Here is a 9,750-nt window from a genome sequence, read left to right on the forward strand (position 1 = left end):
GCCCTGTGCCCTGTGCCAAGTGCTGGTTCCATCACGGACAGTTAAAGGAACGTGACCAAAATGGTGGAGAAAGCCTTCTCCCCCAGAGCAGGGCCCAGCACCCAGCACCAGCACAGAGAGGATATTTGTCAGCTCAGCTCAATAGTCTCCAGAAAATGTACGATCAGGGGCAGAATTTTAAAGAGCTGCCTGTGGTTAATGAACGGACTCAGGATCTTGACAGCTGGAGAGACAGGTGGTGGGTGGTAACACCTTTCCTCTGAAAGGACTTTTGGTTTGGGGGAAAAGGGAGGATCTCAGTCTGTAAATGATCTGTCATTTGGGCAGTTATGTGACTGTTGGGTTTAACATGATTTTCAAACCTCTCCAGGTAAAGACAGTTTAATGCAATTATCTACTGATTGTGAACGAAGACATACCCATAAAAAACAAATTCCTACAACACATTTACTTTAAGACATCCTAGCAGGAAAAGGCTTCTTTTTGTAAAATAACAAGTGAAAGAAAAATAAAGAACGAATGTAACTGTTTTATTCTTTTAAAGAATGGCAGAAGAGGACAGTTCAGCCCTGCTTCTCCCCAGCTGCTGAGTTCCAGCAGCCCCTGATACCCAGGCAGCCCCTCAGAGCTGGCAGGGCATCCACAGAGCTCCACAGGGCATGAGGAACCTGCTTCCAGAGCAGCACCAGGCTTCATTCCTGGATTTGCTAAGAAAGGCCTTAGGAAAGGGACTTCTCACCCTCCTCTGTTTACCCTGACACCACTTGTTTTGGGCTCTTTTGTTTTTTCTACCTTGAGAGCTTTTTTTCCATGACAAGATCTGCCTGTTTCAGTGGTGACACCAACACCTCCCCTGTTTTTTAGTAGTTACTGTAACATAGCAAGCTAATGATCACTGGGTTTATTTTAGATTTCTGCTTTGGGAGGGCAAGAGTCAGTAAAACTTATTTTACAGCTAAAAATCACTGCATGGGTTTAACAAAAGTAGAACAAAATTCAAGAGAAACTTTGCAATGTTATCACAGGGGAAGTGAGAGTCTAATTCTGTGGCTGCCACTGCTGGATTCAGTATGTGGGGCACTTCCCATTGGGAAGGAGTAAGTAAGACAATGTAGAGTTAAAAAAATAAAAGTCCTAAACTTACTACAAGATGAGAACTTGAGATCGTGCTAAAACTCAGCAATAGTTTATAGAAGGTCAAACTTTTGCAAACACCAAAGCTGACCCTACAAACAGGATCACTTGGTGAGCCCCACTCCAGCTCAGGGCAAGGGGCCTTCAGTCCCTTGTGTGTTGGCTGAAGCCATGCTGACACTCAGCCTTAAAAGTGGAGTTTGCCATTTGGAAAGTATCATTAAATCTTTAGAAATATAAAAATTGTGCAGAATTACAACTGAAAACCCCTTCATTCAAAAGGAAAGCAAATCTGTCTCTTTGCAGTTGTGAAAACGCAGGAGGAATGTGATCCCTGAGAGCACGGGCTGCAGCCAAGCACAGGGCCAGCCATGCCATTTCAGTCTTTGTAAGATGGAGAAAGTACCAGCATTCATATGGACACACTGGGTTTGTGTTGACATTGAAAGGAACACTGTAAAAGAAGAGCCACAGAGGAAATTTTCAGTTCAGGAACAAGTAACAGGTAACCAACCTCCCAATGTGCTGAATTCAAATGTTAACTCTCCATACTGAAGCCACCAGAGCTCCCTCATACAGAGCTTTTCGTGCTGGAAGGAAGGGAGCTAATTGGTGACTGATCAAAGATTTCTGCCTGGTAATTTACAATCATTTGGGGTCAGGATTCCTGTGGAGAGGAAAAGTGAGCATCAGTAGGATGCTAAATGATGAAAGACTCCTATGGAGGCAGTTATATATTCACCCAAATCTCCTGTAAAAATGCAGCAATCTCCTAAGGATTATAAATCTGCTGTTCTGCAGAGGAGCCCCAGGGTCAGCTCTGTGCATCCTCTGTACTGCAGAAAGGGAAAGTAACAAAGGCTTCTATCTCCTTTCTGCACTTTCCCTGCCAGACATGGTGTCTCTTTTCCCAGGCTTTAGAGCCTCTGTATTGGCCATCACCAGGTGATTGATTTTAATAGCATGAGTTGCATAAGTGAAGCTGCTCACACAGCAACCTGCACAGAATCCCCCCTGAGCCCACCACCACCATCAGACCCCTCCCATCCCCAGGCACACACTGCCATGGTCACCAGCCCCTACAACTACAGAAACACTGCTCCCTGAAAGTACTCAGGAAAGGCATTTTAATCCTGCAGATACTCATTTCTCACAACGGTTATTTTTACAACAGCAACATGATTCATGAAGATTGGTGATTTACCTAAATAGTTCACACTGGAAGGGTCAGAGGGTGGTTGGGTGCTGGAACAGCCTCCCCAGGGCAGTGGTCACAGCACTGACAGAGTTCAAGAAGCATCTGGATGATACTCTCAGGCACATGGTGTGACTCTTGGGGATGGTCCTGTGCAGGGCTGAGGTTTGGACTCAATGACCCTTGTGAGTCCCTTCCAGCTCAGGATATTCTGTGATTCTGTGGTTCTGTGGCTCTGTGATCAGATAAGCACTGCAAATGTCACTCTACCTTGCTGGAAGGTGATCTCCCCCCAGCCACACATCACATGGGGAGAGGAGGGGAGGCTCCTACCAGCTGGTGGGTTGTGAGGTTTGTGGGCCTCTGGGTAGTTCTGCAGACCTGACCCAAGGCTGAGCTGTTACACCCCGTTCCACTTGGGACAAAACCCGACAGACAGCATCTTCACAGCTCTAACTGTGACTCCACACGTGCATCTCCACATCATGGAGGGGAGCAGCTGCTGCCTTCATTGATTGCCATGGCCTGGGTCATCCAGGCACAGCCAGCAGGAGATGTAACCACTGATGGAGCTCCCACCTCTCTCGGCTGTGCACAGAAAGCAGCTCTGCTCCTGCACAGTGTCACAGTTCACCCCAGGCAGGACTCAGGTGGATGAAGCCCTGCTGGTGCCGGGCACTCTGAACGCTCCACCAGCCTCTGCCAGGGTCAGGCTCTGCTCTCTCTCCCCACACCCTGCTGAAGGCAGTGTCAGTATGGCTGCATGTACTGTGCTGGATTTAACTGTCAGTGTTCTGGGTACCAAATTGTCTTTATACTATTAAGAGTTGAAAGGGAATGTTTCATACTACTGTAAAGTGTGCTGTGCTGGCAATTTCAACTGCTTTTAATAATCCTAGATAATTTTTTCTCCCACTTTGTCCCGATTTGAAAGCTCAATTAATTTTGAGCTACAACTCTGTCTATCATTTCAACCACATGTGGCAGAGCGAGAATTCATGTGAGATAGTGGTTAATTTTTGGTATCTTCTGTGGCCTAATGACAGGTGTGCTGTCCTAAATAATTATCTTTCAAAAAGGGATCCCCTTAACCCTTCTCTGAAACTGAGTAGTGATCTCGGTTTTACTTCATTAAGCTTTTGACAGCTCAATGTACTCACATCTGTTACTGTTTGGTAGTTTGATTCCAAGAACACAAATCGCTTCAAGAACTGGCAAAAAATTCATTCAGGCTCATGATGCAGATCAAAATCCATCTGTTTACTAATCAAAAGCCATATTTTAATCGCAGTACAGCAGTGGTGTCAGCAATATCCTAGCTTAGACCTTCTCTCTGCCCTAAACATGATAGGTAGAACTCTTCCTGTAAGCTGCTTTTATTTGAATTGGATGTTTAAAATGCATCCAAGGATTCTGGAGTCTGATACTTCAGCCCTTGCCTACCAGATTTGATCAATCTGCTCACCCTGGACTAGGCCATCAGACAGTTTGCACCTACAAGCTCAACCTCGAAGTCTATTACATCAGTCACTTCTGATATGATTCTAAATTATATCAAGAGAGGAAAACAATGTGATGAATCAAATTCTAACTTGATTTTCCAATTATTTGTTTATATGGAGTAAAATCTTTTGCCTGATAAAGATGACTAATGTCTACAAAAGTCCACCTGTGCTCAGGTGTCCCAGAAGGACAAAATAAGAAATAACAGTTTGTACTGGGAGAGCACTGGGAGAGCACTACAGGAGTGCTCATCAGCACTTGGGTGGGTAACACTCCAACCTGACACGGGCTGAGCCTGGCCTGGCAAGTGAGCCACTGCCTGGGATCCACCTCAGACCCAGAGCAGGGGCAAACAGTCCTGCCAAATGGACAATGGCATGGGAGCAGCTCATGGGAGAACACGGCCCACAGAGCCCTCCCAGGAAGGGCTGGGACCGCCCAGGCCATCAGCTCTGCCCTCTGTCACTCAGGGGGGAAGAGAACGCAGATGAACCACTGAGTATTCCAGTTCCTTTGGGATGAGAGATGGATGGGAATACAATGCAAGACCGTGAGTTTTTGGTTCTTCGTCTTCTCAGAAAAATGCAAGAGCAGATCAAACCAGACAAGGCACATTGGGAGTCAGAGAGAGGAAAACAGTAAGTGAGGCTGTAAGGACTCTGCTGACTGGCTGCAGCTCCTGTGGAGAGTCTGCTCAGGTGAGGGAATCTGTAGATTTACCTTCAAAAATGCAAATCCTAGAGAAAGGCTTACATTGCACTTTGAGACAGATCAGCATATGGCTGTAGGTGTCAGCTGCTCACTGCAAGGGCAGTTTGATTTTAGAAGAGTGAGTGAGATGATGTAGAATTATGCCATATCATTTAACTGGGAGTCCTGCAGCACTGTCAGTGGATGGCAAATGTGGAGTGGTCGGAGACTGTTATAGGATAATCACCTCTTCAAATGAGAAGGTCTGCACACATAATTTCCCATGGAATTCATTCTTCTGCTGTCCTTGCAGCAGCTTAGCTAATAAGGGAGTTAAAAGTTACCAAAGTGGTCCTCTGGAAAGAAGACCAGAGGAGGAGAGAAAGGGGAAGGAATAATTCTAAACTAAAAGAGAACTAGGTCAGGTAGGAGGTCAGAAGAGAATGACAAAATCTTTATTGATTTTTGGATGCATAAAAAAATTGAAATAAGGCTCTGCATTAAGTTCCTCCAGGTTTCTATATGTTTATTTATCATGTCTGTTATCTGGGCTGTTAGCACATAAAGGTGCTGCTGCTCTCCACTGCTGGTGCATCAGAGCAAACAGTGAAGGAAAAGGTGCAGAGTTGTGAAATAATAAGAGTGTATTCAATAGCTGTTATGAAAGATTTAGAGAGCAAGGACTAATGACAGTGCCTGAGCAACCAGCCTGTGCAGCTCCTGCTGCCAGAAGTGGTGTCAGACACTTGGTTTGCATCTGGAGGCAGGAGGAGGGGCCCCGAGCCAGCCCCGCTCCGGTGCCGACTCAGCACGCCAGGAACGTGCGGGACACGAGGTCTAGACTGGGAGCAGCAGTTTAGCAGGCAGCTGTCGGGAGGGAGATAATCCCAGATTAGATCTGGGCATGCCCTGGGAGCAGCAGAGCACACTCCTAGCAGGGGTTTTCATAATGAAATTTTCTTTCTGCACATACTAGCTGAAAATGTGAAATGGAAACAAGTGTGTGTGTGATGGGCAATGAAAAGGAGCATTTGAAATTTAGGAAGAAAGTACAACGGAATTTTGATTAATCTGAAAACAGTTGCATCTTTCAAATGGTAGATTTGCATTTCAGTGCAGAACAAGTACACCTGGAACTGCCAAGCAGCCTTAAAGGAAGATTTCATTGAGTCAAAGCCAAATTTGCTTTCACCCGTTATTTTCCTTGATATACGGTAAGTCAGTAAGATCCCAGTTTATTCCTACCTGGGAAAAAAATCCCATGGGATTTTACAAACTGGTTAACACATGACCACTACATTAAGGCTCCAAAACAAATGTAGCCCATTTGCTCAGGGATGACAGATTAATAAATTGTTCCACCTCATTATCCCTGTAATTCCTGACGGCATCGCTTGGAAGAAGTCTAGCAAATGACACCAGCCAAAGGTCAGTGCTCCTTCTTCAAAAACAAGATTATAAACCTTAATACAAATATAAATGATTCAGTGGATTTATGAAAAGGCAGTAGAAATCCTGGTTTGGGTTCAAACAACACCAATCAGTGTGATGATGGGCACAGGGAACAGCCACCCAGGTGCTGGGCAGTGCTGGCCCTCCCTGGCCGTGCTGACAGCCCTGCTGGCACTGCTGCCCCAGGCTGAGTGGCTGGGGAGCAGGTGCTGCACCTGAGCTACCCCAGGGCCACCAACAGCCCCGACAGGCTGGCTCCTGAGTCCTTCCTCTGGCTGGAACATCAATATGAGATATTAGAGAGGATGAACAGTAGGTTAGATAAGAGTCCTGCAGTTCCAAACACATGAATCAGGATGAAGACCCTCTTGAGCCAAGATTTAAAATAGTGCCTCATTTTAAGCTTTTGTGCTTTGCAAATGCCCCTAGAAATCTTCAAGCCTGCAGGGTCAGATTTGCAAGTTTTTGTCAACAACTGCAAAAATGAATAGAATATTTAAAGTAACAAACCCCTTGCCTGCAGGAGTTAAGGAAAAGGTAAATATCATGGAAGATTTGATGAAATTACAAGACCTAGAAGCTAGGAAATACAACTTTTAATATACGAAGATGAGACCAGCTACAAATGTGCTGAGGTTTACATATTGATTAGTCTTGGCAGGGAAGCTCATAAAACCACAAGGAAATAGGAAGAAAGGCTGTGGCTCAAAAGAATTCCTCCTGATGGTGACAGTCATGCATTTTCTATGTAGCCATGTGGACACTTTAGTGGATAATGTGTAGGATAGAGCAGGGCAGAGAAAACTACATCACTAAGCAAAAATACTCCTTTTTGGAATTGCTTCTGCATCTGTGGAAATAGGTGAAGATTTGCTAAACTGTAGAATGGACAATTTGAAAAGGGTTGTGAAGAGAACTGAGTGCCACAGTGAGAACAGATCAGTGCAGCCAGACCCCAAGCAGCACAGGGGCTTTCAAGTCAGGATTATGCATGGAACTACAAAGGCTTCTTGTTTTCAGAGGCACAAATAGAAATCATCAAAACTCTCAGGTCAAGACTGTCTGGTGGGCCAAGCCTAACAAGGAGCACAAAATAATCTTAAACTAGCCAAAAGCAGTGCTTGAGGAATTCCCTTGTCAAGGGAAACCACACTGGTACAGCAGGGCAGAGGTCTGGGACGCTCAGGGGGTATAAAAAAGAGAAGAATGAAAGAGATGAGTTTATTTACATAAATAATAACTGAATATCCAAATATCTAACTAACCCTAACCCTTAACCCTATTCAGATAAATAATCACTGAAAAGTCTCTGTCAGGAAATACCCAAAGCTCCTCCTTGTCATACAGGCAGAGGTCTGTGAACTCAGCTGAGGCAGGAGCTTTGCTCTCCTGGAAGGTCCCAGTGGAGTTGGGATGAGGAATCTGGTCCTGGCTGTGTAGGCAGCGTTGCTTGTGGATGGAACTGCCAGGGTGATTGCAGCAACCTATTACCCTGCTAGAGTCTGGTTTGCTACTGTAGAACATATGAGGTAGATAAAACATTCAAAGTTTCTGTAAATAAAGATGCCAAGCAGAAACAAACGTGAATTCTGTTTGGCAGTGAACACTCTGCCACCAAAGCACCTCACATTTCAAATGTTGATGTTTGTATCTTTCTCTCTGAATATTTTAAGCAGGAAGAACTGCTCTGGAGAAAGGATTACAGAAGGAAAGGAACTATAACTGTCAACTTCAGCCATGTTAGAGATTAATTCATAATGTCACTTCACTGAAAAATTACTCATATTTCACCTTTTTCCAAAGGTCTTTAATTCTCCCTCTGTAAAGGAATGTTATTTTTGCTGTTCAATTACATTTCAACCATTCAATCAGACCCAGTTCTATATAAATGTACAGGTCCTTGTTTCAGATTCCCTTGCTCAGCTTTTACTTCATGAAGAGAAGAGCTGTGTGCCAAGGTCACAACTGATTAATCTTGACCCATGAACCTTGAAAGAATAAAGTCTTACTATAAATGTATTACTCTGCATAGTGAAGGCAAATGTACTCTGTATCCATGAAAAACAATGCACTGATTTTTTCTGGCTTTACTCTTTAGTTGCTAATTAAACACTTGGATACAAAATCTGTTAACTTTTATGATAAATGATGTGCTATAAAAAGAGTGAAATACTTTGGGCCTTGAGCAGGTGTGGTGAAGGTATCTTCTCATCAGGTATTTTGGGGAGGATGCTTTGCCAGCCCCTGTGGATGCTCAGGGAGGAGCAGCCACAGGAACACTGCACCCCGTGACACGGACAGAATTTACAAGTGTACATGTTTAAGGCTTCCAGTGATGTTGTGGCAATACTTCTGTATTACTGGTGCTATGAATATTTTAACATATATATCTGACATATTTGTTAGAAATCAGGCCACAAGACAGAACCAAGTGACATGGAGTTATTTTAGGAGAAAAATTTTTCCGAAATGGATACTGTCTTCAAAAGTTCAATTATACAGTAAATAAACAAACCCACTAAACTAAACAAAGGTTTGTGGGGAAAACAAACAGAAAAAGACAACATCTACGTTCAGATCAGCCTTACAAAGCACATTTGTCATGGTGTTTGCAGTTCACTGGCAGGTTCTTAGGAGAAAATGAAGTATAGCACAGAACAGGCCTTACATCACCTGCACTTTTACGTTAACCAGGAGACAGAAAAGTCAAAACAAATTTACCAGGTGCTTCTTGTAACTGCAGTCAGGATGGGAATGTCTCCAGTTGTGACAATGCAATTAGCTGTGCTCAGTGGACACTGTGGAGTCATTTCCAGAGTACATTAGGGCAGGCTCACACGGGTGTTTGCAGCAGGTGATTCCATATTGCCCACAGATCTGAGGCCCAGTGCAAGGGAAAACATGATAAATCTATTTTTATCTTTAATCATTCATTTGGAAGCACCGACAGGCACATTAGGGACTCCTGTCTAAAATTAGCTCTGTTCACGCTGGAAGCAACCATTTATTCTCTCAAGCTATTTGTACTCTTAATGTCAGAAGGCTTCTGGGAGCTCATGGTGCTTTGTGCGAGGTTCCTCTGGAATACCCAGGTTTGTTCCTAGAACGTGGCACTGCTGTCATCATTACCATCCTACAGCTCTGTGAATTCTATGTCATTAAGCTCTCCCTTAACTTGCAGACCACAAACAAAACACAAATGGCTCTCAAGAAGCTGAGCAGTAAGAGGAGGATGGATGTTTGCCATCAGGAGAGGTGCAGCAGCCATCCCAAAGAGAAATGGATTATCCTTCACCTGTGATGTGCCCATGGCTGCAAGGGTCCCATTTGGCAAGAGTGGCTCCAGCTGCTGCCTTTGGGCCCAAGGCCAGTAATGAATTACCTCTCAGTAATAAATAAACATTCCACTCTGCATGTACTCTCATCAGGTGCTCCAGGGGCACAGAGAAACCCCAGCAGTGTTTATGACACTGCACTATCAGTTCTAGTTGCCTTTTCTGAATGTATTTTCCTTCTAAAGGCTTTGGAGCACTCAGGAGCACATCAAACAATCTTCCACACCTTGGACCAGCACTGCTGCTGCAGCCCTGCATGTTCCCCAGTGCTCAGGCAGCTCTCGGAACAGCCATCAGCTCTGCTCATGCCCAAAGTGCTTACAGACTCAGTGAGACTGGTTTGGAGAGATGAAAGGAGATTTTTAAACCAGGAGTCAATTTGTGCCCAAAGTCTCCACCACTGCAGGAGACTCACAGTGATCCCTCCTCTAGACACTGCAC

General features: G+C 44.5%; 1 long non-coding RNA gene across 1 annotated transcript; it reads left to right on the forward strand.

Annotated features, from left to right (window-relative positions):
* The first annotated feature begins 2,503 nt into the window (after positions 1–2,503).
* Positions 2,504–9,384, forward strand: LOC113955185. Its single transcript, XR_003530457.1, has 4 exons — positions 2,504–2,668; positions 4,411–4,530; positions 8,190–8,284; positions 9,156–9,384. It is a non-coding gene; the product is annotated as an uncharacterized LOC113955185 (long non-coding RNA).
* The last annotated feature ends 366 nt before the right edge of the window (positions 9,385–9,750 follow it).

This window comes from Corapipo altera, unplaced genomic scaffold (assembly GCF_003945725.1).
Source record: "Corapipo altera isolate COAL_440 unplaced genomic scaffold, ASM394572v1 271, whole genome shotgun sequence".
NCBI lineage: Eukaryota > Metazoa > Chordata > Aves > Passeriformes > Pipridae > Corapipo > Corapipo altera.